This window comes from Sphaerodactylus townsendi, linkage group LG05 (genome assembly GCF_021028975.2).
Source record: "Sphaerodactylus townsendi isolate TG3544 linkage group LG05, MPM_Stown_v2.3, whole genome shotgun sequence".
NCBI lineage: Eukaryota > Metazoa > Chordata > Lepidosauria > Squamata > Sphaerodactylidae > Sphaerodactylus > Sphaerodactylus townsendi.
Window position 1 is genome coordinate 31,304,648 of NC_059429.1, and position 24,049 is coordinate 31,328,696.

Sequence of the window (24,049 nt, forward strand, 5' to 3'; positions counted from 1 at the left end):
GTTTCAAGTGCCACCCTAGTGTTTTTGGAATGACCTCAGCTGGGATGACCTCAGCTGGTTTGTGACATAGTCGCTAAATATCAAATTTCAAATCATGGTGTTTAGTTGTTATTGATGTTGTTGTTATTTAATATCGCAGCTGCCAGTTCGTCTTATTGTTTAATATCACAGCTGCCAGTTCTTCAGCAGAGTGTGATTGGAAGGAGTCCCCAGACTGGAGTGACAGCCCCTGGAAATAGCAGAAGTATTTTGAGACTGGAATGACAGGGCCAATGGTGGAATGATGGCCCCAGTGATTGATATTAGTGCTCTGCACCTGTAATCACAAAATTTACAGTGGAAAGAAATACCTTACACTTATTTCAATCACCGGGGCCACCATTCCACTTTGGGACCTGTCACTCCATTTCCAGAACATTTCAGCTAACCCCGGACACTAGCTTTTTTCTTTAGGTTGCTGTCATTCCAGTCCAAGAACACTATATGACTCTCAGAGACTATACTTCCATTTTACATGTCATTTGTTTCAGTCCCAGAACAATATCTGGGCCCAGGAACCTTAATCCAAAATCTATTCCACATATTCATTGTGGCTTGTGTGTGTGTGTTGTCAGAATTAAGAATCAGAATCAGAAACTTTTATTAGGCATCATGTTAAAACAAAATTTGGAGGGAAGGAACAGTGCAGCAACACGTATGCAAAACAATAATGAACCAAAAATAAATAAAGAAGAAAACTCATGCCTCCAAAGCTTTCACCAAATACTTAGCCACCACCTCTGTTATCATACTATCCTGATTATTCAGGAGAAAACAAATCCGGGTTTTCACAGAGGTGGGCATGATGCAGCAAAAATTAGGTCTAAGGTTAGCATACTTAGGGCAGATGAACAAAATGTGTGCCAATGATTCCACAACAGTAGTAATGTAAGAACAGACCCGTTCCTGGTTAACAATATTCTGGAATCATCCTGAAAGCAGGGCAGAAGGAAACATGTTGCATGCGGAGGTGTGGAGACTTGTTGCATTAATAAGACAACAATATTTGTTGGAAATGAAATCGGCCGCAGCCCAATTTATTTAACAATATAACAACCTTGAAGCTGGGCGAGCATAACAGCACATCCTGGCCCCCAGACAGCGAACTGCTGAACCTGGTTATAGGGCAGCCCCAGCTGACCCCTTAGGCCCTTCGGACAGAACCCCTGTCTGTCAGGGACTGTAACAGGAAGTTACTAGGTGCCACATGGACGCAAACCCAATTTGTGACACCCCTTCTTGCTAGGCAGTGAGCTCTCGGCACAGCCCCAAGGTTTACCCTCACGAGCTCTATCACCACCTCCCTGGGCCTCGAAAGAGGCAGATCCCAGCCGGCTCAGCCCTTTATGGGCTGCCAGGCCCCCGTCATGTGCTGGTACCTGGCCATGTGACAAGTATCAGGCCAGCCGGTGGGGAGGAGGCATTCCACTCCTTCCTCCCCTGCCACAACGGTGCCTCCAGGGCTAAAGCCTGGGGCCCGTTTTACCTTTAGCTCCTGTAAGAGCCCACCTTTGTTTCAGCGTAAAGATTGTATTTACATAACTTGCAGTTTGGGCTTTTTTGGGACAATGCCAAAATATAGGAGAGAACATGAATTTCCTGCCCTGCTAGTTAGGTACAGATATTCTTGATCAAGTAGGCGATCCTTGATTGTACAAAACAATTCATTGGGTGCTAGCATATGGAGAAAATCCCAGGAAAGTCTCAAAGCAGCCAGATTTTCATCAATGAGCACTCACCAATCAGAGGTGTGAAATTCTGATAAAGCAAAGTAGGTAAAGCTATTTGAACTGACAGAAAAACAGAGTCGGAGCCTGAATTTAAGAGTGAGTAGCCAGGCTCTAGTACTCAAAAGCCAGGCTCTAGTGCTCAAACATAGGGCTCAGTGTTGGACAGCAGCCTTAACTCTGTTTAGAGCAGGGGCAAGATCATTAAGAAATAGGTTGAACAAAACTGGAGCCAGGACACCCTTGTTTAACTCCTCTGGTTACTGATATTTCAGGGGTCAGGTGACCTGATGAAGGACACTTCACTTGGCAGGTGGTATTAGTTTGTGTTTATGAGCATGAGGAGTCTAGGTGCGATGCACAGAGTTTTTAACTTTTGCCACAGCAGCTCTCTAAGCACTGAATCAAAGGCTCCCTTGCGGTCAAGGAAGTTGGCCTTTCCTCTCTTCACATATTTGGAGGTTACTGTATTAAGGACCAGGCAGTGATCTAGAGTGGAATGTCCCTTCTTGAAACCAATTTGCTCAGGTCCCAAATTTTTTTCCTCGTTGATCCAGGAAGTAAGTTTACCTAATAGGTATTTGGTGTAAAGCTGTCCAGTGATTGATAGGAAACTAATGGGTCTATAACTGGCTGGGAGAGCCTGATTTCCTTTTTTAAAGATAGGGACAATGATAGTGTTGGTCCAGTTGACAGGTACAAAGCCAGTATTGTTCACAGCAGTGAACAGTATGGCTAGCAACAAAGACCACCAATCTATGAAGGTTTTATACAGATTGGGAAGTATGGTGTCAGGTCCCAGTGATTTATGTAGCTCAATAAGAAATCTAATTTTGGCCAATAATACCGGGTGGCCAAGTAGGGGCATTACAAGGTACAATGCAAGGGATCAATGAGGGTCTACCCTGATTAGACCCAAATAGTTCTTGAAAATAAGCGAACCAGAATCATGTTTACAATACAAAGAATACCTGGATTTCCCCCCATCAGCTGAGAATAGGCATCACAGAAATTATGGCTCAGTCGCTAGGACTGGATCACTCACAGAAAGAGTCTTCCTCTCACAGGACTTCTTTCCTGACTGGAAGGACACTTTTGCATCCTCCAGTCCATAACTGGATCCAAATGGGAGAACTGTGGCAGCAAGAGAAGGACTACTGTCTCATTGCTGGGACTGGATGTCTTCTTATTAAAGAAATCTTCCATGCACAAGGACTCTACAACTGAAAGGACATCTTTAAATCCAGCTCCAGCATTTGGATCTAACCCATTCTGAATGCCCAGAGAGAGGAATGAAGGGAAAATGGTCATCATTGATCATGAGAGAAAAAGACACTGTCCTTCCACAGGATCATCATAATCAGAATTAATTAATAAGCTACATCTGATTAAGTACAGAAGTTGTCAGTCTCAGACTCTTGGGAAGCATTTCAAAGCATTTCCATTTTACTTGAGGATCACACTTTTCTGGCACTGGCATTTCTAAATTTGAATATATTATAAACATCTTTTGTTTGATGTAATTTTCATGTGTAAAAACATCTGGTTCCACTGCCTTCTAAGGCACACCTGTAATGTCTCTTTAGACAGCTCGTGTCCACAAGCATTGACCTTGAGAGCAGCTGATGCTCGTTGGACTGTAGAGCTGAAATTACCTGGAGCAGAAGGTATTTTTAAACACATGTTATTCCAAAGCATGCAGCTGCTCACCACATGAATCCTTCACTCACTGCTGTGCTCAGCAGTTACATTTCCTTACTTGAAGGCACTGGGACAAAGAAGACAACCTCAATGCCTACTTTTTACCAGCTGTTACATGCTATCTCCTTGATGTTATCAAAGTAGCTGTGTTTTCACAACAAAGAAATTGTGGAACCATAACAAAACCATAAACCACTTCTCTTTTCAGTTACTAAATTCCATTGAAAAAACAGCCAATTTCCTCATTTTTTAAAAAAAATCAGAGTTAACTCTCAATTAACTGGTTATTTTAAAAAAGTCATTGGTTTCTTTTTCATTTAACCCACCCTATCGTTCTGACAAAGTGCACGCAGGTCTTAAAGAACATGCATCCTGAAGTTATCATTTTTTAACCACTGGTTGCATGTGAATAAATGTCAATGTAGCAAGTTGAGAGACCTAAATATTTTTCGCTCTCATAAGAACATAAGAACATAAGAACAAGCCAGCTGGATCAGACCAAAGTCCATCTAGTCCAGCTCTCTGCTACTCGCAGTGGCCCACCAGGTGCCTTTGGGAGCTCACATGTAGGATGTGAACGCAATGGCCTTCAAGGCGGCCAAGTTGCTCCCTGCATCACCTGGTCTGTTAAGGCATTTGCAATCCTTGCAGATCAAAGAGGATCAAGATTGGTAGCCATTACAAGTCAACTTCTCCTCCATAAATCTGTCCAAGCCCCTTTTAAAGCTATCCAGGTTAGTGTGGCCATCACCACCTCCTGTGGCAGCATATTCTAAACACCAATCACATCGCTAAGTATGAAGAAGTGTTTCCTTTTATTAGTCCTAATTCTATTAGTCCTACATTTTCAATGAATGCCCCCTGGTTCTAGTATTGTGAGAAAGAGAGAAAAATTTCTCTCTGTCAACATTTTCTACCCCATGCATAATTTTGTAGACTTCAATCATATCCCCCCTCAGCCGCCTCCTCTCCAAACTAAAGAGTCCCAAACGCTGCACCTTCCTCTCCTCATAGGGAAGGTGCTCCAGTCCCTCAATCATCCTTGTTGCCCTTCTCTGCACTTTTTCTATCTCCTCAATATCCTTTTTTTTGAGATGCGGCGACTCAGAACTGGACATTAACAGTACTCCAAGTAGCGGTCGCATCTCACTGCTTTATATATAAGGGCATGACAATCTTTGCAGTTTTATTCTCAATTCCTTTTCTAATGATCCCCAGTGCATAGAGTTTGCCTTTTTCACAGCTGCCATGCATTGAGTTGACATTCCCATGGAACTATCAACCAAGACGCCTTAAATCCCTTTCCTGGTCTGTGACTGATAGCACTGGACCCCCTGTAGCTGTATGTGAAGTTTGGATTTTTTTGCCCCTGTGTGCATCACTCTTTTTACATTTTAAGCTACATTGAACTGCATTTTGCCATTTCTGGAGCCCACCTCACCCACTTATCATATGGGTCCGCTTGGAGCTCTTTCAAGCAATCCTTTGTGGTTCTCAACCTCACCTCTACATAATTTGGTATCATCTGCAAACTTGGCCACCACGCTTACCCAAGTAACCCCTACTTCCAGGTCATTTATGAATAGGTTAAAAGAGCACTGGTCCCAAAACGGATCCTTGGGGGACACCACTCCTGACATCTCTCCATTGTGAGAACTTCCCATTTACACTCCACTCTTTTGTTTCCTTCCCTGTTTCTCAACCAGTTTTTAATCCATATAGGAGGACTTCCCCTCTTATCTTCCTTTCATTGGGCTGAGTTTTCTTCTAACAGTCTCTGGTGAGGAACTCTTTGTCAAAAGCCTTTTGGAAATCCAAGTAGACAATGTCCACCGGTTCACCCCTGTCCACATGTCTTGTTTACACCTTCAAAGAACTCCTAGTAAGTTTGTAAGACAGGATTTTATGCCTCTTGCAAAAGCTTTCATGCTGACTCCTTTTCTCAGCAGGTCTTGCTTTTCTACACATGTTTTATAATTTTATCTTTTAATGATAGATTCTACCTACATTTTACCAGGAACAGATGTCAAACTGACTGGCCTTTTGTAATTTCCCTCGGGTCCCCCCTAGATCCTTTCTTAAAGATTGGTGTGGACATTGGCCATCTTCCAGTCTTCAGGGGATGGAGCCTGGATTTCAGGGATAAGTTGCATTATTAAAGTGAGAAGATCAGCAATTTCATGCTTGAGCTCTTTAAGAACTCTTTGGGTGAATGCAATCTGGGGCCAGGGATTTGGTAACATTTAGTTTATCAATGGCTGCCAGAACTTTCTTTCCTTGTCTATCACTATCTTCTTCGCTAGTTCCTCGAATTCACCTCCTCCTAAAAGCTTGGTTCAGGTGCAGGAATGTCTCTTCAATTTCCTTCTCTTGGGTGAAGACAGATGCAAAGAATTCATTCAGCTTCTCTGCAATCTCCCTGCCATCTTTTAGCACACCCTTTTGTTCCTTTTGTCATCTAACGGGCCTTACCGCTTCCCTTTGCTGGCTTCCCCTTGCTTTTGATGTACTTCTTGAAGAACTGTTTGTTGCTGGTCTTGATGTTCAAGCAGCCATATGCTTCCTCATAACTCCTTTTGCCTCCCTTACAGCTAACTTGCTTCTTCTTTGCCACCATCTGTGTTCCCTCTCATATTCTTCATCAGCCAAACTGGACTTCCATTTTCTAAAAGACATTTTCTTTTTTCTGATAATTTCCTCAACCTCTCTTGTTAACCATGGTGGCTTTCTTTTGGACTGGGTGCTGCCTTTTCTAACCTGTGGAACACATTCCAGCTGAGCTTTTATTACTGTGTTTTTAAATAACCTCCAAGCATCCTGGACAGTTTTGACTCTCTTTGACTCTCCTCTCCCTCTGCAGCTTTGAGCACCCTCCAAAATGTTGAAGGCCAGGAGAATCAGTGTAATGTAGTGCTTAGTGGGTCAGATCTGGAATTGTAAGGTTCAAACATCTGCTCTTCTAAGGAAACTTGCAGAACCACCTTGGGTCAGAAACTCTCTCTCAGTTGTTGTGAGAATACAATGGAGGAAAGGAGAATGACTAAGAGTGCAATCCACGGGTGGGAAGGGGGAATGAATGAATCATGGATGTGGCATGAGAGCATGCAAATAAGGGTAGCCTAATGCCAGCACAAGGGCCAAATCCACAAGCGGAGGGAGAGAGAAATGCCAGCAGTGGGGCACTGCACAGATTCACAGTGGCAAACAGGGAAGCTGCCATGCTGGTGCACCTCTGGTGTAGGACCCCACACCAGCATGGATGAAGGCATTCTGGTGGTGCTCCTAGGGGCAGAACCAACATTAGTTAGCTTCCACAGAACTTTCAGTCTGGGAATATCTCCTATGCCTGCCGGTGACTTATGATATGAAAATTGCAGGCATACATTGCCGGAAAAGAACAGTAAGTTGTGTGTGGAAGGTTTTATTTTATTTTATGCTTTTAAAAATCTTCTCTGTACCTCCCCAATCTTATTTGGAGCTGGTGCCACTGTGCCTTGGTGGCGCAATACCCAGTCATTGAAAAACTGTTTATTCCCCATAGATTGCACTGCCCCCTGGTTGGGATATACTTGCCATGCAGAAGCTCCCAGGTTCAATCCCCAGTATGACTGAGATACTTATTTTTAACTAGCGGGGCCTGGCCACGCGTTGCTGTGGAATTGTCCTGATCACAGTCCGCAACCCACACAGATGTCCATGCAGGTCCAATGACCCCCAGCATAGCCTTTTGGGAGCAGCAGTGGCGTAGTGGCTAAGAGCAGGTGCACTCTGATCTGGAGGAACCGGGTTTGATTCCCAGCTCTGCAGCTTGAGTTGTGGAGGCTTATCTGGGGAATTCAGATTAGCCTGTACACTCCCACACACGCCAGCTGTGTGACCTTGGGCTAGTCACAGCTTTTTGGAGCTCTCTCAGCCCCACCCACCTCACAGGGTGTTTGTTGTGAGGGGTGAAGGGCAAGGAGATTGTAAGCCCCTTTGAGTCTCCTACAGGAGAGAAAGGGGGAATATAAATCCAAACTACTACTACTACTACTACTTCTTTTGGGGTGGTCAAATGGAATCCCTCTTTCCCTTTTCAATTCACAATATTGTATGGTGCTGTCTTGGTGTTTAGTGTAAGGTAACCCTTTCCATTCCACAACAGGACTGTCCAGAGTGCAAATCCCACTGTCCATGAGGCTGGTTGACACACACAGTCCTGGCTTGGGTAAGGCAGAACTGGGGCAAAGAGGCTATCCCAGTCAGGCAGCAGAGGCAGGGTGGTGAGGCGCTCAGATCAAGGCCAGCTCCCTGGGTTTTTAAAGGCCCACGTGCAAAAGAAGCAGAGCCAGTAGTGTTGGTTCACCCCCACCCCGTGGATTTTCTTAGAAGAAAAAGGCAAACTCCAGCTTGCTTTTAGTAAAAGAGAGCTGTGGTGAATATGGGTGAGGAAGTGGATAAGTGGTGGTTGGATGTGAGGGAGGGCAGAGTGAGGTGTGTGGGGATGAGATGGATGTGAATGAGAGTATGTGTGTTGTGTGGTAGTAGTGGGTGAGGCACAGAGAGTGAAAGTTACCTGCATGTGTGGGGGTGGGGAATCCCACCTGATGTCTCACACGGTAAAGTGTGTATGTGTTTCACTTCCACTCATATTACCTAACAGTATTACCTATTTACTGTTTTCACTGTTCATCTCTGGCCATCTGCGTGAACATTCTAAGGGCATCCCAAGCCCTCAGGCCACAGATAGGCTGCACGAACATTCTAAGGGTGACAGTTAAACAGAGCCAGCTTCATGGCCTGGTGCGCCAGAAAAAAGACATTTTACCTGGCTAAGGTATGGACTTTTGGCGATTTGAAGGTCTGATTACCTGCCCGCAACAGGGAGGGACGTCATGTGAAAAAAATTCTGGGGGCGTTTATCCGGCCCAGTCAAGCTGGCTGCTAGGGCAAGACCAACAAACGAATGGTTAGCTTTTTATATATATGGATAATAATAGAATGGTCAGAAATATTTTAAGGTACCGGTAGTTTTATTTGTCTCTTTTTGTGAGATTTAAAAGACAGGTTAGCCATTCTTAATAATAGGAAATGTAGATTGTCACTGAATAGCAGAACTGACAAGTTTGAAATGGTTAAGTTAAAGTGATACTGAACTTCCAAAAGTATCAAGATGGTTCACGTAGAAATGTTTAACACTTTATTTTCTACTGAGAATGTTATCTTTTGGCAGTCTCTGGTTTGTTTCTTAAACTTAAACATCTTTCTTTTACACAATTGTTCTTAAGTTGTAGAAATTAAGAACATTAACACACTTTCCCAGTTTCTCTGTCAAACTGTCTTTGAAATCACTTGTTTAACAAGAACTATTTTCCATTAAACTCTTAGGGGTCACTCTAAAAACAATTGAGCTGTTTTCTCCAAATGATTGGTTATGGATCCTATCCTGATCCAAAGCCCTAACATGTGTACCTTTTTATTCCTTGAGGGGAATCCTCCACCAGACAGTTTACAGCTCACACAGCTGTTGCCAAGCATTGTTAATTTCGCTCTCAGTCAACTGTCAGTTCTTGACTGTCAGAGTTCTAACTGCCACACTCAGAATTCTTTTTGAACTCCCTGTCAATCATGGGGGTTCTGTGATCAAGACAACTCTTTAGAATGCATCTTCCCTTCACACCTGGTATCTCACACTATAAGGAACAGGCTATAAGGAACTATAAGGTGATATGAAAGACCTATGCCTGAGACCCTGGGAAACTGCTGCCTGTCTGAGTAGAGAATACTGACCTAGATAACCTAAGGGTCTCAGTAAGTATTTATGTATTCTCCTGTGTTCTCTGGCTGCTGCTGGATATAACCTAGTCTATTTTCAGACTCTCATTTCATTTATACAGATGTGTCTTCACTGGCCAGGTAGGGAGCAGTGACATGGAGATGTTGCAATCAGAAATGGTGTGAGGTGTGAGGTCAGTTCTGAGAAAAACTCAGAAACTCTATGGTACTATCCAAGGTTTTCAGTGCTTCCTAGAAAGATTTTCAATGAAAGTGACAATTCTCTGTAGAGATCACTGAAGAAATCCAGCAAGTCCTAGACAGATTCTGCACAGGCCATAAACAGTGGTGTACAGCTGTTAAAATGTGGTTGTGGGGAAGGACTTCGCACAGCTGTCCCTGCTGGAGCGGAGCCACAACAGTGTCCCCCCCCCACAATGGTGTTTTTGTGACTCGCTAAATGTGCAAGTCTTTTGGAAAGTGACAGCATCTGCCCGGTGCCGAGCAAATGGCACAAAATGGAAAATGCCATTTTCCAGTGTGCCACTTAAAAAAAAAACCTTACCTCCTCCTCCCTGAGTAGCTCCGTCGAGATGAGGGGATACGCCCTCTGCCCCCCCTCGGCCAGAGCGACGACACTGGAGTCGGAGGCCAGGAGGCATGTCTCTTGGCCTCCCCAACACGATGGAAGGAGACTGGAGGTAAGCAACATTTGGGAGGGCCAGGGGAGAAACGCCGACTTCCACCCAGTGCTGTTCGCATGGCACCGAATGGAAGCCAGCGTTTGCTAAAAACCTCGGTCTCTGAGTGAGGTTTGAAAACACCGTTTGGGAGGGATCAGAGTGCCGCTGCATCGATTTGGCAGCAGCGCCTGTGCAAAGGGTCCCCACCAAAACGGTGTTTTACTGGTCTGAAAGCATTGCTTTGGGCTCATGCAGAAAGCGCCTTAGGCTTTTCTCCTCCCTTTTTCTTTTACATTCAAACATTTTTGCTACTTTGACTATTTTTTTGGTCATACATGGTCTTTCTTTCTTTATCATACTCATTCTTCCAGTTGCATTGCTTATCACTAGTTGGGAACCAGTGACATCTCTCACTGAGAGGGTTGTTTGGCAACTGATGGGAGGTTTTGATGGGGCAGCATCCCAGACGTTGTTTTTTTTTAAGTCTTCATCTGCTTGCAGCAAGTTCTGACCATATAGTTCCTGGTGATTCCAAGAGCTACCTTTTGTTACTTCTGGAGAGTTCTAAGATTCACCAGGAGCTTTATAGTCAGCACTTCCTGTAAACAGATAAGGACTTGTTTTTATTTTTTTCCTCCCCCACCCCCCATCAACATGATTACATCCACCCCTGTTTGGCCCCAGTTTATGTGTTCCCTTTAAAAAGCACATTCAAAGAAAATTGCCTCTTAATCCCAATCCACTAAATTTCTCTTTTAAAATACCATAAAATAAAGAGAAGCAAAACAACACATTTCCAGTTTTGCTAGCTCTGAAATACATGTCTAGGCAACTTGTGTCTTTCAATATCCCTGCTATGCTTGCTAGGCTGTAGAAGTAAATTCCAGTGGCATCTGTAAGTCCAAGGACCACTCTCCATATTGCCTTTATCATGGGGAGATCACTTGAAACTACTTCTGCATGAAGACTTATGGACTGTACACATCCTCCTGACTTGTCCTTCCCTGCAATGTTCACCTCTACTTCCACCTCCACCACCACCACCACAGCCCAGCCCAGTCCCCCTCAGGGCACTTTTGCACATGCAGAATAATGCACTTTCAATGCACTTTCAATGCACTTTGCAGCTGGATTTTCCTGTGCGAAATAGCAAAATAGCAAACAATTGTGAAAGTGGATTGAAAGTGCATTATTCTGCATGTGCAAAAGTACCCAAAGGTTTTCTATTTTGTTAATAACTCCACACTTTCTCATTGGTTTCTCCTATATGGAGTTCTCTCCCTGCCCTCAAAGATTGTGCCACGTGTTTTTTCTACACTAGACTCACACAATCCTGATGGAGGTCAGCACTGGCACAGAAAGATTCTTTGTGATATGGAAATATAGTACAGCTTCTGTTTTATGAATTACAGTTTCAGTGAATTATTACACAATCAATAAATGTAACATGAAGCTATCAAACAGCTTTGTGGCTGCTCAGTAACAAAGGAGGTAGAGTTTTACTTCTTTGCCTTCTGGGCACTTTTTAAATCTGTGTGGTAGGTAAAATCAGTTATCCCCCATGGTCATGAATTGTTGCATCAGGTATTTAAATGATATAGGAGGGGAATCATGCCTTCTATGTTTGTGTGAAAATACATGTGTGTAAAAATAACACCAGTAAACCACACAATTAGAATTTTTAAACATCTCAGACTCTGTGACCATTGGCTGACTGGTTGATTTGCTTACTATTTATTTATACAATTGGTTGCCAAGCAGTATGCAGTATTGTCAGGTTTGTGCTGGAAGGGGAAAGCAGATCTTTTGTCAGTCGGTGTGAGATGAGAAGTACATGCATGTACATGTGTGAGAAGTACATGCGTGAAACACAGTTGGTTGCATTATAATATACTATTAGAATGTGTAGAAAGTAACCTGATGAATGGTTCAAACGACTTGCAAGCAGCCAAAGAAGCAATGAAAATCAACTACATGTTCATGGCTGGCAAACAGAACAAGGGCCAAACTGGGAGGTCTTCTATCATTTAATTTCCCTTCATGCTTTGTGGAAGGTATGCTAACACATACCTAGAGACAGGGGTGGGATTCAAATAATTTAACTACCGGTTCCAGTGGTGGAATTCAACTAATTCAACCACTGGTTGCTTACAAGCTCTATTTTAACAACCAGTTCTGCCAAAGTGGTGCCAACCTGCTGAATCCCACCACTGCCTAGAGAGCTATGGGTACCATGTTTCATTTCTCTTCTTGCATGCATGTTGGAAGAAGCAGCAGAACACTGAGACACTGAGTGGAGGTGATTCCTGTTTAACACAGGGAGGTTCACACACCATCATATATAAGAACATAAGAACATAAGAACTAGCCTGCTGGATCAGACCAGAGTCCATCTAGTCCAGCATTCTACTACTCGCAGTGGCCCACCAGGTGCCTTTGGGAGCTCACATGCAGGATGTGAAAGCAATGGCCTTCTGCTGCTGCTGCTGCTCCTGAGCACCTGGTCTGCTAAGGCATTTGCAATCTGAGATCAAGGAGGATCAAGATTGGTAGCCATAGATTGACTTCTCCTCCATAAATCTGTCCAAGCCCTTTTTAAAGCTATCCAGGTTAGTGGCCATCACCACCTCCTGTGGCAGCATATTCCAAACACCAATCACACGTTGCGTGAAAAAGTGTTTCCTTTTATTAGTCCTAATTCTTCCCCCTAATATCTACTTCCCATAAAAGCTCTCTTTACCTTCTCTCTTTTAGATAAAGCCTAGCTTGGCCATTCCCTGTCCCTGACAGCTGTAAGGACACTCCCACTACTGAAATGTCCCTCCCCTTCAGCAGTGAAATCATAACTATGATTCTTCTTTGGATATGACTTCTTAGAACATGATTCAGATTTGTGGATTACTGTCATGAGAGCAGATGAGAATTGCTCCTAAATATCACCTCAATATATGTAGGCCTGAAAGGAGATACAAAAGGACAAATAGGTTTGTTGTCTGGAAAAAAGAATCCATGTGTCCAATAATAGTCAAATGTTTTGCTGCCTGAGAAGGGGAGAATGAGCTCGAGGGTGCGGAAAGACAACCACCTTGCATGGAATAAAATTTGGCCACAGCCTATTTATTGGTTTGCTGGCCAAACGAAGCAGAAGCGCAGCATAGGGGATGGATTTGGTACTGGGCAGCATGTCTGCTGTCCCCCAGTAATAATCTTGTCCCAGCCAGATGTATCGAGGAAAAACCAACAACTGGAGCAGCAAAATAGTGGGAGCCATCTGGGCACTGGCCTCTGGATGAACTCCTCTTGCTGCCAGGGGGCACGAGCCACTCACAGCCCTCGCCTGGGCATGCAGTACAAACCACCCAGCAAACAATAGGGCAACATCACAAGGTTGAAAAACAAGGGAGGGTAGGTGGAAGAAGCCATTGTAGCTTGAGCGGAAGAGAGGCTCAGGAGGGCTTGCCCTGCCCTTATAAGGCTGTGGCCCTGCCCCCTCCACCTACATTACGTGTTCGCACTGACTGAAGAATGGCCCCGCCTGCTGGGCTGGATTCCAGCACCGAGCCTGCCCCTCTCCCTGTCTGCTCCCAGGCAGCAACAGTAGCCAAGGTAATTCTCAGCTGTGCTTTGTTGTTAACATTCAAAAACTTCTTACGCTGCTCACAAGAAATAACAGCATGGGGCAGAGGTATTTTTCAAATCTAGTATATGAGATCCTTTTGCCATAGACTGAACCCATCGAAGACGGAGATCCTCTGGCTTGGCCGTGAGGGAGAGGGGGGGACTTTCCAGCCGCTGGTGTGGGAGGGGGCCACATTGGCGCCGACCCCCTCCGTCCGCAGCCTGGGGGTCCACCTGGATTTGTCTCTCCCAATGGAGACCCAGGTGGCCCATACAACCCGGGCTGCTTTTTTCCACCTCCGCCAAGCCCGTCGACTGGCTCCTTTCCTCTCCCAAGCAGACCTAGCCACTGTGATCCACGCAACGGTCACCTCCAGATTGGACTATTGTAACTCGCTCTACGCGGGCCTTCCCTTGCGCCTGATCCGGAGATTAAAACTGGTCCAGCATGCAGCGGCGCGCCTGCTGACGGGTAGCGCCACCTGGGAACGCATCCAGCCAGTGTTGCGCCAGCTGCATTGGCTCCCAGTAGAGTTCCAGATCATTTTCAAGGTGTTGGTGTTGACCTTTAAGGCCTTACGCGGCCTGGGACCATCGTATCTTCGAGACCGCATCACCCCATACGTCCCTGCACGGCCTCTCCGGTCAGCTGAGGCCAATTTATTGGTGGTCCCTGGCCCCTCAATGATGCGGCTGGCCACCACCACGCCCAGGGCCTTTACCGCTCTGGCCCCCGCCTGGTCGAATGCTCTTACTCCAGTTGTCCGGGCCCCAGCGGGACCTTTGGCGAAGTTCCGCGCAGGGCCTGCAAGATGGAGCTGTTCCAATCGGGCCTTTGGAGGAACTGGTCAGCTGATGTGGTGCCCTCCCCTGTTTGGCCCTCGCCCAACCCGGACAATTGGGTCATTGTCATCTAGCGAGACCACCATGCCTCCCCTGGGGGTGGGGGGTGGGGAGGGAATCTTAAAATTAAGATGTTGGGCCCATTTATATTTTTACTCTTCTGATAATTGTGGTTAACTGTTGCTGCTTTTAATGTTTTATTTACCTATACTATTGTTTTTACCTGTTGTACACCGCCCAGAGCCCTTCGGGGATGGGGCGGTATAAAAGTTCCATAAATAAATAAATAAATAGATAGATAGATAGATAGATAGATAGATAGATAGATAGATAGATAGATAGATAGATAGATAGATAGATAGATAGATAGATAGATAGATAGATAGATAGATAGATAGATAGATAGATAGATAGATAGATAGATAGATAGATAGATAGATAGATAGATAGATAGATAGATAGATAGATAGATAGATAGATAGATAGATGCTATGGGAGAAATCGGGTAGGGGGGTTAACTAGGAGACGCATATACCTTATTACTGACTCACAGGTTGTTTCCTTCTCAACAAAATAAACCTGGAAAAATCCAAACTATCCCATCCACGCCACTCATGTGCTGCTGCAAGAGCTTCACTTATTTCAGACTTTAACTAAGATAAGACTATAAAGTATTTTTCACAGTGAAAGTGCTGCGTAAATTATAGCACTCTGTCTACCAAAATGCTCTACTCCACTTATTCTTTAGAGGAAAATGGAAATAGTCTTCGCGCTTTTCTTTTCTTTTGTGAGTTTCTGAATAAAAGCAGAAAGTGTAATTAGCCAAGCATCTCGATTTATACATGCAAACATTTCATCTCAGTGTACAAGAATTTTTTTTCCAAAGACCATTTCTGTTGCATCTGTCTTGTCTTGGGCATGCTGTTCTCAGCTGAATACTCTTCACTTCCTTCCAATCAATTTGTCTTTGAAAGGAGCTAAAATGTGCCAGCAAAAAGAAAGAAAGAAAAAGCTCTCTTCTCTATTACCATCTATAAAATATGACTTTCATTGATAAAGTCAGCGAGCATATTATCTATCAAAGGAGAGATTTAAAACTCCTACCTAAAGACAGAGACCAAAGCATATACATAAAAGGGAACACTTTGGGTTTATGTCCTCATAAATATATGGCAGTCTTATTTATCTGGTGGATGAAGGGATGTTTATAAATCTGCAACTGGAATTTTTTTCCAGCATGTATCAAGAACTGGTTTTTTCCCCAGTATAGTTCAGCCATTCCAAATAAGGCTGCTAACCTTCAGGTGGGGCTTGGAGAAGGCAAAGGGCCATGGCTCTGTGACAGAGCATTTACTTGCCATAAAGAAGTTTTCAGGTCCCATCCCCAGCATGTCTTGTTTGGGATATCCACATTATAATTGAGAGAGAGAGAAAAATGGCTCAATAAATCCTAGCGTATACATAGAAATGTTTGTGCATTCATGAAACACCAACATAAAGCACAATCAACAGTTAGGAAAAAATGTTTATATAACTTTTTCAAGTGTTCTTGTATGTACACCAGTAAACCTTATAACACCCCTATAAAAGTCAGTAATTTTATCAGTCTAATTGCTAGGAGGGGGATGTAAGAGAAAAGTGCATTTCCTAAGGCCACAAAGAATATTTATTGCTAAAGTGAGGTATTCAGCTTCTTAGCTGCCACACTAGCAGAGAGCCCCAGGGAGGGCTGTGGCTCACTGGTAGAACATCTGATTACCATGCAAAAGGTTCCAAGTTCAATACCCAGCATCTCCAGTTTAAAGAACCATGCAGCAGCCAATGTGAAAAACGTCTGTCAGAGATCCTGGAGAGCACGGCCACACTTAGCAGACAAGAGTGACCTTGATGGATCAATAGTCTGATTAATGTGAGACCTCCTGGAATTACAGTTGTTTTTCAGACAACCAAGATCAGTTCCCATAGAGAAAATATCTGCTGGGGTTCTTTCCCTCCCCAAAATCCTTTCCCATACTCTGCTGCCAAATCTCCAGAATCTTACAGTCCACAGCTGGCAACCCTACTTTCAAATCATCCCAGTGAAACAATGAATAAGCTGTTCTGCTCGGGGATAGTGAATATATCAATATAAAGAATCTCCCCAGTGTGGAAAGAGATATGAAAACTTTATTTTGTATGAAAAGGGGATAAAACCATAATACAAGTCAGGCCAAAGGTTTATCTAGTCCAGCGATCTGCCAACAGTGACTGCCTGATGTCTCTTGAGAAGTTCACAAGCAGGGCACAAAGACAACACTCTTTTCCTGTTTATTGATGAGCAAAGTCCCCATGGCAACAGACAGAAGTTGGCAAAGCTAAGATATTTACCCCCCCTCCCCAAAAAACCCTGGAAAATAACTTGTTTTTTTCTAACCTCATTTTTAAAATTTGGAAACTCCATTGTCTCCAGACAACATCAGGAGTACAAACGCTTTAAAGGCTACTCCTAACCTCTATTAGCCTTTCAAACTGTTCTGTAAGTCCCCTCAAACACCACTCATGAGCTCCTAAGCCCCATCTCACTGCCACCTTCACCCAAAACATTCTTGGTGGAATAGTGATAATAACCAGTAGGTCTCTACAAGATCTCTATTTTTTTTCCTAGCTATGCTGGCACAAGAGAAACCCAGAAGTTAGATTTACCAGAATACTTGAGTACTCAATGGGGTCCTGAGGTACTGCCCACTCCAGGGTTATTTTTAATCAGCATGTTCATAGCAACATTCATAGCACCTAATGTTCCTATTGAACACCTACGTGTCCTGGAAATTGCAATGTCCCAAGACTCTTTGTTGATCTATATCAGCAAGAAGAATTTATCTGGAAAATGGTCCCAGATTTGTCATGAATCTAAGGCCCTTTCCGCATGGGGCCAAAAACAGCGGCCCAGGGATGGAAAAACACTGGTCCCTGGGCAGCCGTTCACACAAGCAGCAGCACAGTTCGCACAAGCAGCAGGACCGGTCCCTGGGCAGCCGTTCACACAAGTCAGTAATTTTATCAGTATAATTGCTAGGAGGGGGATGTAGCAATGCAGCAGCACTGTCCTGTGCATCCCCAAGCGGCATGAAGGCACCGCTTTCCACCTCCCTTCCCAAGGGAGGTTTTTGGAAAGCGCCGCCTTCCCATCGGTGCGGTGCAAACCGCACCGCGCTGAAGGCACCACTTTCCTGTCTCCCCCCCCCACTCATCTCGTCCTCCAGCGTAAGTCTGGAGGGCTGCTGAGACCTGCCCACGCTGCCCTCCGACCCCTGGAGGTCGAAGGGCAGCATGGGCGGGTCCCTGCAGCCCTCCAGACCGACGCTGGAGGACGAGGTGAGTGGAGGGGAACGCAGAAGAGGTGGCTCCGTGTGCAGCCGCCTCTTCTGTGCTGGCCTCTGCAGGTGCCGCTCGCACGGTCCCATGCAAACGGCCCCCTCCCCTCCACTGGCATATATTCTGCCGGTGGAGCAGCGCCCTTCTGCTGTGCGGAAAGGGCCTAAGCTTGAGAAAATCGTATTCTGAGCCAAGCAAAAATTGTATTCTGAACCAGGCAAATTAATCTCATTAACATAACTCCTGTTCTTTGTCCCTCAGCTGCTAATACTCAGAGGTATGTTTCCACTTTACACAGAGGATACGTCTGATTATCATCACTCACATTTGCTAATAATTCTGTCTTCAATGGTGATAGCGAATCCCTTTGAGCAGCCACCTGAGCTAGTAGACATTACTAAATGGGGTATTTTACTACCTAGGGGGTTGAACCAATGTTTCTTGGGAGAACAAGAAGTGTGAAATGACAAAATCATTACAGGATAGCCTTTTGCACATCCATGTGAAAGCCTTTCAAGAGTTCTAGTAATTAGGCTCTTAGTCTTGCTTTGCCAGCTCTCCTTTATCTATACCATAAAAGCTAACTGATAGTTGGGGTAGACAACTGCTCATTATTTAATCATTAGTAACATTTCATAATAGCAGGTAATCGCTATCAAGCTCTCAGAGGCCAATTTAAGATACTGAGAACCACCACACATGCATCCCTAGCAAAATTCCTTGTAAGTCCAACTCATACCACATAGACCTGACCAAAACATCATATGAAAATACATCACATGACCACTTCATAGGAGGCCCAGAATGACCATTGGAATGATAAAACCCTAGTCCTCTATTTTTGGCACCTATGAGCCAGTTAACTAAAACTGCTTGAGAAAGGATTTTTGTATCTGATGCTATCTCCTGAACTTACCAACTTCTGCCTCAGATCCACCGGATGGTGCTAGGCTCTTCTACAGCCTGTGAAATTCCACTCCACTTTTTTTCCAGAACTGACCTACCTTTGCACCCTCCCCTAAGAATAGGTCAGTTTTTAAAATTCAAGTTGGAAACTCTGTTAGGAAGATTAATAAAAATTGACATTTCTGTTTAGAACTATTTCAAGCAGTGGTGGTCAGCAGGGACAGAGTGAGGGGCAACTGCGCCTGGGGCATGCCTGCATCCTGCATCCCCGCCACGCCCCTACCCACCCCCGCCCTGAACACCTCAGCAACACCATGCCCCCGCACCAGTGTGTGCCCAGTGCATCATACCCCACCCCACCCACTCAGCGCTATGCCACTGGTGGTCAGGAAACTGCAGATTTCAGTGGGAGGCAACTATAACTAATTGCAATTGGTCAAATTGAATGTTCTCAAAATTCCTTAAAATGATCAAATGTGCTCTTTAGAAAAAATAGATTCAATAGCTGTCAAATTTTCAATCTGTTTCAACTAATGGAGTTGTCTATAAGTTATTTAGGACCTGTACAAATTGACACTGTTGTAACTTAATGATTTCAGATAGACCAAGCTAGCTTTTTAAACTGCTTGTGAAGTAAATTGTTTGTTTCCTTTTTAGTGAATATATCTTCTTCATTTCCATTCTTTTGGTTCATTTAGAAGAAGCAATGTAATTTCCCACTTTCTAATTGCTATTGTTTAGATTTATTTTAAGTGTAAACAAACGTTATCAAGCAGAATTAAAGGAAACAGAGTATACTGTTTCCTAGAGTTACTGCCACATATCTATGTGGGGAGGCAGCTGCTTTGTAGAAGCTGAGCTGGGTTTTCAGATGGACTTTCTGAAATGACTTGTGGTTTAAGCATATTCCAGGATTTGACTCTTGCTAAGTCTAAATAATTTGTAGTATTATTCATGGTATTTTCCATTTCTAAGAATGGATGTAAAAGTTGGACTATGAAGAAAGCTGACAGAAAGAAAGTTGGCAGTTTTTGCAAATCGAGTCCCCACAGCCACTCCTGGCCCGTATAATTATGACATAGATGACTTTAAAAGAGCAGTTTATACAGGTCTGGATCCCCAAGCTAAAATGGCCCTCGGTCCGATAGATCCCACCAGGATCACCTGGTTAGAATTTCATGGACGCCTCCACATGACTGCAGACATTTTAAGAGAAGCTGGCTCCCTTAATCCCAAACCCACTAAAAAGATTTCTGAAGCCCGCTCTACTGAGCACATCCAGCCAGTTACCTACGCTAATAATGGCCCCCACTCCACTCCAAGTATAGGCAAAAAGAAGGTCAAAGACCCTATAAGGAGCCAAATCCCTCTTGGGACAGGCATTTTGACCACTCCTCCGGTAACTCCCGCGGCTCAGTCCGTGATTCCCGATACACGTCTCACCAACCAGCCCCTCGCTTTCATAATGGTGTCCCCTTTAAGAATCCACAGCCCGATCATAGGCAAGCCCCTAACTCAGCTACAGCTGATTCCTCCATTATTCGAGGAAAAGTTTGGAAAGTGCTTAAAGAGCTAGGATATGATATGGACAAGTTCACTAAAGTTCCTACGGAAGTGCTTGTCACCGTTCTCTGCCAAGTGCAGAAGGCGGCCCCTTTGGCCCCCATTCTCCCAACGTCTCAACCAATTCCCTCTCTATCCTCCCACCTACTTTTCCAACCTTTTTATATACTAGGAACTTGTGTGTATGTGCTCTTATGCCTTGCTGTATGTATGCCTTTTAAACCAAATTAATATAAATATTTTAAAACTCAATTTGGACTCTTGCATTACTCTGCGGAACGCTCCTTGCCAAATCCCTTCCCCGTATACATAGTCTAAAATATTCCCTCCTCGCCGCCTCTCACATTGCTAAGCTGAGTGCTCGTTCCCCTTTGCTATTTTAAAACCATATGTGTGCTGTTACACTCTTAGCAGCTGGGGGAGATTCCCTTTTAATAAATTTATAACCCCTGTTAGGCTAGGTAACAGATTGGATGAGAGTTTTTCATGATGCGAATATAAATATTGCTTAGTAAATAACATCCTACTAAGCCCTTATCAAAGGCGCAGGGCATTTTTTGCTCAAAGTTGTTGCCAATGCTATCTAATACAAAGTTGCTTTTAGCTAGAGCTAGTGCTATGATAATTTTGTTCTTCTTTGTCTGGAAACCTTCATTTTGAAATGGTTTTGAGAGGCTCTGGAACCAACTCTGCATTTTTCTAGTCTTAAATATTGTCTAAGTGAGCTGAAATTTTCTTTTTCTGCCATATTTAATCATTTCTGTCATTAAATACCATAAATGCTTTGGATTTTTTCATAGTGAAATAAATTATTTTTAAATAAAATTATGAGCTTTGTTTCATTCCCACTTTGTCTATTCTTGCTATAGTTTACCATGTTTCATTCCTAGATAATGTCAAGTTCTTTTTTATGAAAGGATTTTGACCATTGTCAGTGGCCTATTAATGTAGCAATAATTGAATTGGGGATGCCAAGTGGTATTATATAAATAACTTTTTGTGTGTGCACTGTTCTCCACAGATATACACAATTTGCATGTTGCTGAAGTAGGATCTGATTAAGCATGCTAAGAAATACATCCCCACAGAACCAGCATACTTTGGATTTATGGCTACCAAGCCCCCACAAGGGGCAGGGCATTCCCAGATCCTTTTTCCTACCAATGCTCCTGTGGCTGTCAGGAGAAACATAACCTTTAAAAAAATTCCCAGGCTCTGCAGAACTTAGCCCAGTTGATCAGATGGAGATGTTCCACTATAGAACATCAGATGGAAATGTTCCACTATGGTTGAGGCAGCAACAGTTTTCCAAATATTTGATCTCCCAAATTCATCCATTCTTTTCCATTCCCCCCCCCCCCACTTTCCCCTTTGGTATAATCTAAATTAGTATTAGGAGGGGAAGGATCTTCTGATTATAAATAAAATTAATTTTTATTGGCAATGGAAATTTAATTGTATACTTATTGGTGCCATAGATATTTATAAGAATTTTAATGGATTATTGTTGTATATTTTAAAATGTTGTTTATAGATGGTTTCATTGTTGTATGTTTTATATGTTGCTATTGGGCATTGTTAGCCATCCAGACCCTGGCCTTGGGTCAGGAAAGGGTGGGATAGTAAGTCAAATAAGATAAATAAAATAGAGCTTCTGGTGAATCCTAGAGAGGCATGACATCATTTCCAGATTTTTGCAGGAATTAACATCACAGCATCACCAATAGCATATTCCCCCATTTCTCCATTTTCCCCATCACTTGCTGGTTGCCAGGCTGAATCCCATGAAAATATCAAAAGGAACTTAAAGAAGCAGATACAAATTAACCTCAAGTATAAAATAGCAATAATATTGTACATAAATTAAGTTGAATAACACATAGAAATATCTTGAAGACAAAGAAATATCTTTGACAGACAAAAAGGCACTAAAAGGTAATTGTTCATATTACTTAGCAACTCAAGCTAAAAAACTTGGCAGAAAATTTCATAAACTTAAGAGAATTACAATGTTTTACTCCTACAGATTCCTTGATAATGTTTCTAAACTCATTCTGTGGATGTGGTACTTTGTTAAACTTTGGAGTGAAAAAGAAGAAAATGGTTTATTAAAGGGAATATTGAATTTTCAACTACTCCCATAAGCTTTCCCCACCTTTCACATATCCTGTGTAGCTATAGGGCATAATATTTTGGAAGCCACCTCATTTTGTAGCTCTTCTTCGTCATGATTTTGCCATGCATGTTTTACGATTCCAAGTAAAAAATTTCCCCCTGGGAGGCAGTTCTACATGGACTGTAGCAGAAGGAAAATAACAAGGATTCTCTTTCCACAGATCGTTCTGGAAAGGGGGGGGGGAGGAGGAAACAATTTGACATGTTCTGCAGATTTGTCTTGTCTATACTACAAATTATTTCACATCACATGCTTAATTTGCAAACTACTTGTATAGTTTTACTCCGTTTGCTTTCATATCACTGGATTTCTCATTACCAGTTCTGATAGAATGTACTGCAATTGGGTGAGATGATATTTGGTGTATGCCGTGGAAATATAATCATATCAAGTTGTTGACAATCTATCATAGTGTGATTGTATTCTTACTGAAAGGGCAGGTATATCGTCTGGGAGGGCATGGAACTTGTCGTTTTAAGCTGTTTGTGGATTGTTTTTATGGTCTGTTTTTTTGTGTGCTGGGCTGGGTTTTAATTTTGGATTTTAATTAATCTTTTATTGTTTTGTTTTCATAGTTTTTATTTGATAAACCACCTCAGATAAATCCTGGAGAAGAAGGATATTTTTTTCCAAAAAACTCAAAACAAACTGGACTGGACTGGATTAATGTAACATGCCTTATGTGGAAACTGATCTGAAATGGGATGGCAAGAGCTTCTGAATTGATCCACCCTAATGATCATATTAGTCCAGTGCTACATCAGTGCTATTGGTTATGAGTTTATTTCTGGCCAGTTCAAAGTATTGGGGTTGATCGTTAAAACATAAACAGTTTAGGGTCAGGCTTCTTGAAGGAGCTAGACTTTGAGTTAAACTTATAATCTGCCTTCAATAGGATAATAGAAGTTAGTTAGCCTGTGGGGTAGGTCATTTTCTGCTGTAGAACCCAGATTATGGAGGAGTTTGGATTTATATCCCCCTTTCTCTCCTGTAGGAGACTCAAAGGGGTTTACAATCTCCTTGCCCTTCCCCCCTTACAACAAACACCCTGTGAGGTAGGTGGGGCTGAGAGAGCTCCGAGAAGCCGTGACTAGCCCAAGGTCACCCAGCTGGTGTGTGTGGGAGTGTACAGGCTAATCTGAATTCCCCAGATAAGCCTCCACAGCTCAGGCGGCAGAGCTGGGAATCAGACCTGGTTCCTCCAGATTAGATACACGAGCTCTTAACCTCCTACGCCACTGCTGCTCCTAGTGGAGTGGAAAGAGATTGAGCCATCTGCCTCTCTAATGAAGGAGTGCCCAGATGTACCACTGGGCAGGCCAGAAGGGACCCAGGTCTACCACTGGGCAGACCGGAAGGGGCTAAGTCAGCGTGCCAGCACAGATTCAGGCTCTGGAGAGTCGATGGCTCATAGGGTGCTGCTGACAGGCACCCCCAAAACAGCATCACTTTCAATGTTGTTTAAACTAGGGAGCCCAGCGTCTCCTTTTAAATCCACCTTAAAGGCAGAATCTCGGTTCCCTAGTTTAAACAACATTGAAAGTGATGCTGTCTTGGGTGTGGGGGACAGCATCTCTTTCAATGTTGTTTAAATTTGGGAGCTGAGATTCTCCCTTTAAATCCATGCCAAAGGGGAGAATCTGGGGAAATTTTGGGGGTGCCTGTCAGGGGTGCAATGTCTAAGC